At 41.0% G+C, this 8,836-nt stretch overlaps 1 pseudogene; it reads right to left on the bottom strand.

The window, feature by feature from the left end:
• The window catches only part of LOC118372021 (tetraspanin-33-like), a 32,760-nt pseudogene extending 24,653 nt beyond the window's left edge, over positions 1–8,107 (bottom strand).
• Between the last annotated feature and the right edge of the window lie 729 nt (positions 8,108–8,836).

Here is an 8,836-nt window from a genome sequence, read left to right on the forward strand (position 1 = left end):
CTACTGTTCTGACTTGGTGGTGCACATGTAGCCCATAGCCTGTTTTAGAGAAATGTAATTATTGAATATTGTAAGAGCTTTCATTGTCTGCTTATATACCCCCCTATTTATCCTATGGTTCTGACTAGATGTACAGGGAGAATACTGTAAGAATGGCCCATGTTCTGAATTCTGTCACTGATTTCTGTACATTTCAAAAGGGCTGAACAAATAGTTATATTGACTATGTCCATCCTATCTCGTTCATTAATGTTTTAGTCGGTCCCAATTCTCCCCTCATTTACTGGCTGATCCAGAGAGCCCATGTCCTGCATGCCTAGCCTAGGTATCCTGGGCACAGAGGGCCTAAAGCTGTACGTCATTTGGTCTGGACCAGAGGCAACTTCAGGAGTACCCTCCCCAAATTGCTTAGATGTTTGGCTGAAGAATATTGCCTCTATTCTTCAGGTACAGTGGGGCAAAAAAGTATATTGTCAGCCACCAATTGTGCAAGTTCTCCCACTTAAAAAGATGAGAGAGGCCTGTAATTTTCAGCATAGGTATTGGTAGATTTGGATATGAAACACTCTAATGTTTCCAAAACGGTTAAAATAATATCTGTGAGTATAACAAAACTGATATGGCAGGCAAAAACCTGAGGAAAATCCATCCAGGAAGTACTCTTATTTTTTAAAGGCTGTTTTTCCATTGAAAGCCTATCCACCATACAAAGACTTAGGACCTAGTTCATGATCTCTACGGCTTCTTCTACGTGTGGCCAGTCTTTAGGCATTGTTTCAGGCTTTTACTCTGAAAAATGAGGGAGATACAGCACTTTCAATGAGTGGACAGTGGAAATGTCCAGACATAAGTCCAGCGCGTGATCGGGCGCACGCATTTCTTGTTTCTCCTTTTCTATTGACAAAGTTTTTGTCCTGTTGAAATATTATTGATTATTTATGAAAAAACAGCCAGAGGATTGATTTTAAACATCGTTTGACATGTTTCAACAAACTTTTATTATACTTTTTTGACTTTTCGTCTGGATGTTGAGAGCGCGCTTTGTGCCTTTGGATTACTGAACTAAACGCACCAACAAAACTAAGGTTTTTGGACATAAAGAGGGACATTACCGAACAAAAGAACATGTATTGTCTAACATGGAGACCTGGGAATGCCACCAGATGAAGATCATCAAAGGTAAGTGATTCATTTTAATGCTATTTCTGACTTTTGTGACACCTCTCCTTGGTTGGAAAATGGCTGCATGGTTTTCTGTGACTAGGCACTGACCTAACATAATCGCACTGTGTGCTTTCGCCGTAAAGCCTTTTTGAAATCAGACACTATGGTTGGATTTACAAGAAGTCTATCTTTACAGTGGTGTATAATGCTTGTATGTTTCAGGAATTTTAATTATGGGATTTCTGTTGTTTTGAATTTGGCGTCCTGCAATTTTACTGGCTGTTGGCGAGGTGGTACCAGGGAGGTTAAGGAAGAGTGTTTTGAATACTGATGTTAACCTTTCTGGTTGTAACATTTTTTGGCAAGACAGATCTTCCAAAGGTGGGGGAGTGGCAATCTTTACCTTCAGTGCTTGGTTGTCTCCAACAAGTCTCTCTCCAAACAATTTGATTTGCTGGTTTTAAGCATTTAAACTTTCAAATAGCTCTTTGTTGACTGTTGTTGGGTGCTATCGTCCTCCATCAACGCCGGCCTGTACTCTACATGCTCTAAGCTCTCTCCTGGCCCCTTACACTAAGTCTGAATTTGTCCTGCTAGGTGACATAACTGGGACATTCTTAAACCATCTGACCAAGTTCTAAAGCGGGGAGGCAGATGGCCTCGTGATTAGAGTGTTGGGCCAGTAACTGAAAGGTTGCAAGATCAAATCCCAGAACTGACAAGGTAAAAATCTGCCAATCTGCCCCTGAACAAGGCAGTTAACCCACTGTTCCTAAGCCATCTTTGTAAATAAGAATTTGTTCTTAACTAACTTGCCAAGTTAAATAAAGGTTTAAAAAAGCAATTGGACAAATCTTTCTCAGATTATTACCAATCCCACAAGGTATGACTACAACCACCCAGAAAAGGCTCCTCTCCTCGACGTTATCCTCACAAATAATCCTAATACATATCAGTCTGGTGTTTTCTGTAATGACCTTAGTGATCACTGTTTTACAGCCTGTGTTCGTAATGGCTGCTCAGTGAAACGACCTGTCCTGATTTGTCATAGACACTTGCTAAAACATGTAATGAGCAAGCCTTCCTTCATGAACGGGCCTCTGTAAAGTGGTATAAAGTCAGCTTGATCCCCTCTGTCGAAGAAGCTGTCTGTGAGTATACCATAACTCATATGGCAGGCAAAAACCTGAGAAAAAAATCCAACCAGGAAGTGGGAAATCTGAGGTTTGTAGTTTGTGTCTATGGGGTCATATTGCACTTCCTAAGGCTTCCACTAGATGTCATCAGTCTTTCGAACATTGTTTGAGGCTTCTACTGTGAAGGAGGGGGGAATGAGAGCTGAGTCAGGTGTCTGGCAGAGTGCCATGAGCTCAGTCTTGCGCGCTCCCGTGAGAGTTAGCTTCGTTTCATTCCATTTCTACAGACAATGGAATTCTCCGGTTGAAACATAATTTAAGATTTCTGACAAAATCATCCTAAAGATAGATTCTATACAGCTTTTGACATGTTTCTACGAACTATAATATGACTTTTCGTCTGAACTTTCGCCGGGACTTGCCCGCGCCTCGTGAGTTTGGATTGTGTACTAAACGCGAGAACAAAAAGGAGGTATTTGGACATAAATGATGGACTTTATCGAACAAAACAAACATTTATTGTGGAACTGGGATTCCTGGGAGTGCATTCTGATGAAGATCATCAAAGGTAAGTGTATTTTTATAATGCTATTTCTGACCTCTGTTGACTCCACAACATGGCGGGTATCTGCATGGCTTGTTTTTGTGTCTGAGCGCCGTACTCAGATTTTTGCTTTTTCCGTAAAGTTTCTTTGAAATCTGACACAGCGGTTGCATTAAGGAGAAGTGGATCTAAAATTCCATGCAAAACACTTGTATCTTTTAGCAATGTTTCTTATGAGTATTTCTGTAAATTGATGTGGCTCTCTGCAAAATCACCAGATGTTTTGGAACTACTGATAATAATGCGCCAATGTAAACTGAGATTTTTGGGTATAAATATTAATTTTATCGAACAAAACATACATGTATTGTGCAACATGAAGTCCTATGAGTGTCATCTGATGAAGATCATCAAAGGTTAGGGATTCATTTTATCTCTATTTCTGCTTTTTGTGACTCTCTCTTTGGCTGGAAAAATGGCTGTGTTTTTCTTTGACTAGGTACTGACCTAACATAATCGTTTGGTGTGCTTTCGTCGTAAAGCCTTTTTTAAAACTGGACACAGTGGCTGGATTTACAACCAGTTTATCTTTAAAATGTAAAATACTTGTATGTTTGAGGAATTTTAATTATGGGATTTCTGTTGTTTTGTATTTGGCGCCCTGCAATTTCATTTTGCTGTTTGCGAGGTGGTACGCTACCATCCCACATATCCCAGAGAGGTTAATACAAGGTCACATGACAAACTGAGAGATTGAGCCTTGGGACTGATATTATATTATAAACTGGCATCTGGTTTTTGGGTTGAAGATAAACTTCCTGTGGACCAATACATAAGCCGCCAGTGAAAATGAGTGGTACTCAGTATGAATAATTGAATAAGATCCTTTTTTGACCATTTCACAAAACACCAGTCTCAACGTCAACAGTGAAGTGGCAACTCCGGGATGCTGGCCTTCTAGGCAGAGTTGCAAAGAAAAAGCCATATCTCTGTAACACTGTAAATGTTGTATCTCATAGACCAAATTTTATTAGCAAACATACTACATTGAAATGTATAAATAATGTTAAAAAATATCCTCATGTCAATATAAATGCAGGCTATCAGATAATAGCTTCTTATGCTTTCGCCGAAAAGCATTTTAAAAATCTGACATGTCGGCTGGATTCACAACGAGTGTAGATTTAATTGAGTATCTTACATGTGTAATTTAATGAAAGTTCGAATTTTATAGCATTTTATTTGAATCTGGCGCTCTGCATTTCCCCTGGCAATTGGCCAGTTGAGACATTTGCATCCTGCCTATCCCTAAGAGGTTTTAAGAGAGGGATATGATTTTAGGAGCCATAAGAGATAATAGTTTTACATAATTTTGTGACAAGTCACGATACTTCCAATGTCAGCCTTGAGTCATGTATGTCCAACAAAAGAGTAAGACGGAACACATTTCTATATGGTCTATACACAGCCCATGAGAAGATGTTCCAGAGGCTGTGCAGTGTAAGCATAGAAGTATGTCCTAGACTGGAGTGGCTCTCAAGTAGCCAGTAGTTTTTCACTCACTGTTTTCTTCCTTCTTGCCGGGCCATTCTGTTCTCTTCTTTGAGTCAGTCTGGACAAAGATTTGGTTTTCTGCAGTTCTACACATTTTGCCATGGGGTAGAGAGACATTTTTTCAGACATTTTGCATGACCTATGCGATGTTAATGCTATCTGAGTGAGAGTGACTAACAAAATCAATGGGGGCCCCAGTAGGTATTCTGCCATGATTACTACAAGTTTAGATAGCTGACTAGACTACTTTACTAATCTGAAAATGATCAACTGACATTGCTAATTGAGTGACTGTTTGTGACTGATATAAAAGCGAAAAATTGCTTTTGCACAACGAAATCAAATGTATTTATATAGCCCTTCTTACATCAGCTGATATCTCAAAGTGCTGTACAGAAACCCAGCCTAAAACTCTAAACAGCAAGCAATGCAGGTGTAGAAGCACGGTGGCTAGGAAAAACTCCTAGAAAGGCCAGAACCTAGGAAGAAACATAGAGAGGAACCAGGCTATGAGGGGTGGCCAGTCCTCTTCTGGCTGTGCTGGGTGGAGATTATAACAGAACATGGCCAAGATGTTCAAATGTTCATAAATGACCAGCAGGGTCAAATAATAATAATCACAGTGGTTGTCGAGCGTGCAACAGGTCAGCACCCCAGGAGTAAATGTCAGTTGGCTTTTCATAGCCAACCAAATGTTTAATTTGCACCTTGTGTATTATACTAGGCTTTCGCTCAACAGTAAGTTGAGACCCTGACTGAGTTAATAAAAACATTTACTAGGTCGGGGGGCCCCATAGCAGCCTGGGGCCATAAGCGACCGCTTATGCCTGGAGCCGGCCCTAGCCCTGTATATGGAATAGGGTGCCATTTTTGACGCAACCTGAGTGTTAACTCAGTCCAACACACACTGTTACATATGGAAGATGTAACAGTGTGGAAGAAATCTCTTAAAGCTGAATACACCTCACTGAGAACAGTTTCTGAAGGTCAAAGCTTGAATGGCTTTACGATGCTCAGTGGATAAAATTATACTGCTTTGCACATTTCATCAAACATCTCAATGGAAACATAGTCTAGACTGATATTTATTACTTAAATTAACACATTGTGTTTTCTCTAACATGCGTCGATAGGAACCTTTTTTTGTGCAAGTGTTCAGAACATGGGGTGATGTGTACTATGCTGAATAAAGGGGAGAGAAAAGAAAAGAGGGAGTGACTCCTTCTCATGACTACGACTCCACATCAAAGCTGTTGGAATTGTAATGTAATTGTTTTGACGTGACTCATGGGTAATCGACACACTTCCCTCTCGTAGGAAATGTCCAGGACCAAATCAGAGAAGAGAAAGATGGAGAGAGTAGTGAGAGCAGATGCATGAAACGGAGGGAGAAATGTGGAATAGGTTTTGAATGGAACCCAAAAGGATTCTTCCTGGAACCAAAAATGTTTTTTAGGTTACAGATAGCAACTTGTGTATGGTTAACTGAGGCAAGGAGAGAACCAGAGCTAGGGCCCTCATCAACATCAGATTGGACTCGATCCACAGACTTTTCCTGCTTGCCCACACAACGCCATACACACTGTCTGCCATCTGCCTGGTACAGTTGAAACCGAGATACATCCATGAAGATCACTCTTCTCCAGAGTGCCGGTGGCTATCAAAGGTGAGCATTTACCACTGAAGTAAGTTACGATGCCGAACTGCAGTCAGATCAAGACCCTGGTAAGGACGACAAGTACACAGATGAGCTTCCCTGAGATGGTTTCTGACAGTTTGTGCAGAAATTATTTGGTTGTGCAAACCCACAGTTTCATCAACTGTCTGGGTGGCTGGTCAGACGATCCCGCAGGTGAATAAGGTGAAGAAGGTCGTGGGCTAACGTTGTTACATGTAGTCTGCGGTTGTGAGGCCTGTTGGACGTACTGCCAAATTCTTTGAAACAATGTTGGAGGTGGCTTATGGTAGAGAAATTAACATTCAATTATCTGGCAACAGCTCTGAACATTCCTGCATTAAGCATGCCATTTGCAAGCTCCCTCAACTTGAAACATCTGTGGCATTGTGTTGGTGACAAATCTGCATATTTTAGAGTGGCCTTTTATTGTCCCCTGCAAAAGGTGCACCTGTGTAATGATCATGCTGTTTAATCAGCTTCTTTATATGCAACATCTGTCAGGTGGATGGATTATATTGGCAAAAGAGAATTGCTCACTAACAGGGATGAATTTTGTGTGAAATGGTCTACCTCTCTCTGAATGTAGTCCATGAGGTTCTGCAGATCCAGGTCATCCCTATAGTACACAATAGATTTTTTCACAAACTTCTCCAGAGCGTCTCCGGTGTGGGGTTACAGAGTAGATGGGGGTTTCAGATGAGTAAGATCTTTAAGGACATTTGTAAAGCACTATGTTCATGTAAATCGGATTGTTTGAACATGGGAATGGTCCCTAGGGGACCCGTGTTGAGAAGGCTTCACGTAGGGGCCCATGAGCTGGAAGCATCGGGTCCTAATGTGCTATGACTGGTTTTATACCATATGCTTTTAGAGTGGTAATGAGCTTGCGGTTACCCTGGAGAATCTCCCCCTACCACCCCTCTCCCTCCCTTGCTGTCTCGCGCCGGCCTCATGCTAGCATGCCAGTGCACATCCAGAATGTCAGTAGCAGCAAACTTCTTTTAAGGGATCTTGTTGAAATGGAACATTTGGTTCCACTTTGAAGTGGCAGAACATTTTGAATAATTTAGCGGATGTGGAGAGGATGATGCGACCATTGTTTAACTGCCCTGTTTAGAAGTGGAGGATAGCACAGGTAGAGAGTAGGAACAAGACAGACACCAGACCGTAGGTACAGTACCAGACCCCAGGCAGTGTAGAAACAGTACCTGGTCTGAGTAGAATAAGCCTAGGACAGCTATGGCCAGCTGAGTGAATAAGACCAAAGTCAGACTGAAGGAGAACTGGAGAAGAGAGCAGTGCCGGTACAGACAAGTAAGGAATGGACAATAAAGAGTATCCCAGAGAAAGTATTTGGTCTGAAGGTACAGAAAGAAGTTGCTCAATAACAATGTTCCTAGTCCTGACCTTTGCCAATAGAAGGCTAAAAAGTATTTGTGCTCAACATAATTTTAGAGCACTTCTCCCTACTGCATAGTATGAAGGTGGGTTGAAATGAGGAAAGGAGATTAGAAAAGGATTGGTCTTACTGCCTTCAGAAGGTAAACGTTCTCTCGCAGGGCTCCGCTGCAGCCGCAGAAGGTGATGAAGAACATGACCACGACCACCACAACCAGAATGACTCTGCAGGGTCGTTCAGGAACGTGTCTCTGACCGTGTCTTCAAGAGATGATCACAGAAAACCATGTGGTGTGACCCACTAGCACAACCTACTAGGAGCTGGGGCATATTTCTGGGCACCACCACTGGTGATTCATTTCACAGTTTCACAATGATATTGGAAAACAAGAAAGCAAACCATGGAATTCTATGTTTATTGTAGAAGGTCAGCTATTGATTCATATTTTCAAATATGGTTTGGTATATGCTGAAAATAATTGGTCATACCTGTTGCTTTTTAACCTTTGAATATACCCCTATAGCAACAATCAGCAAGTAGAAGACCTGAAAGAGAAGAAGACATAGATATGCATATGATCTCTTTACAATAGTAATAAAGAGGGGGGGGGGGGCTATCCACCACACTTCCATCTTATGTAGCACAAGTGAACAGCAAACCTGGTTTCAAAAAACAAATAAAGCAACACGTCACGGCACAACGCCTCTCCCCCTTGTGACCTACTTGTTGTGTGTATACACTGACATGTATGTGATAGATGTACACACACACACTACATGTTAATGTTTTTAATTGTATGTCAATTGTAAAGTATTTTGTCTGTAATGTCGTTTCTGTGTCGGACCCCAGTAAGACTCGCTGTCGCCATCTGCGGAGGCTAATGGGGATCCGAATAAATCAAATTAAAATCCCTTATCTTCGGTGATCAAAAATAACTTTTTACAGACAGTAATTACATAGCAACAATATATTTATTTGATAGACATTACATCTGGATAGATAGTAGTAAAAACATATCCGGTATACATTATACATAGTGTTTTATATATAGTGTCTTCAGTCATAACTATGTATTATACATTAGATCATAAGCCTTTAATCCCCTCAGCTACTCTTAGCCCATCCCATTACCCTTTTATGATTTCCATTTGCTGTATATTTTTACATTTTGCTCTGATAATTCATATACATTCTGAACATTTTTAATCGCATAGTATCAACAGGTTGTAAATTAAGATGAATATTTTTACTAAGGGCTCTATTCAATCTGTATCGCTGAAACATATAGGGGCGGCAGGGTAGCCTAGTGGTTAGAGTGTTGGACTAGTTACCGGAAAGTTGCAAGTTCAAGCCGACAAGGT

The sequence above is a fragment of the Oncorhynchus keta genome, chromosome 17 (genome assembly GCF_023373465.1).
Source record: "Oncorhynchus keta strain PuntledgeMale-10-30-2019 chromosome 17, Oket_V2, whole genome shotgun sequence".
Lineage (NCBI taxonomy): Eukaryota > Metazoa > Chordata > Actinopteri > Salmoniformes > Salmonidae > Oncorhynchus > Oncorhynchus keta.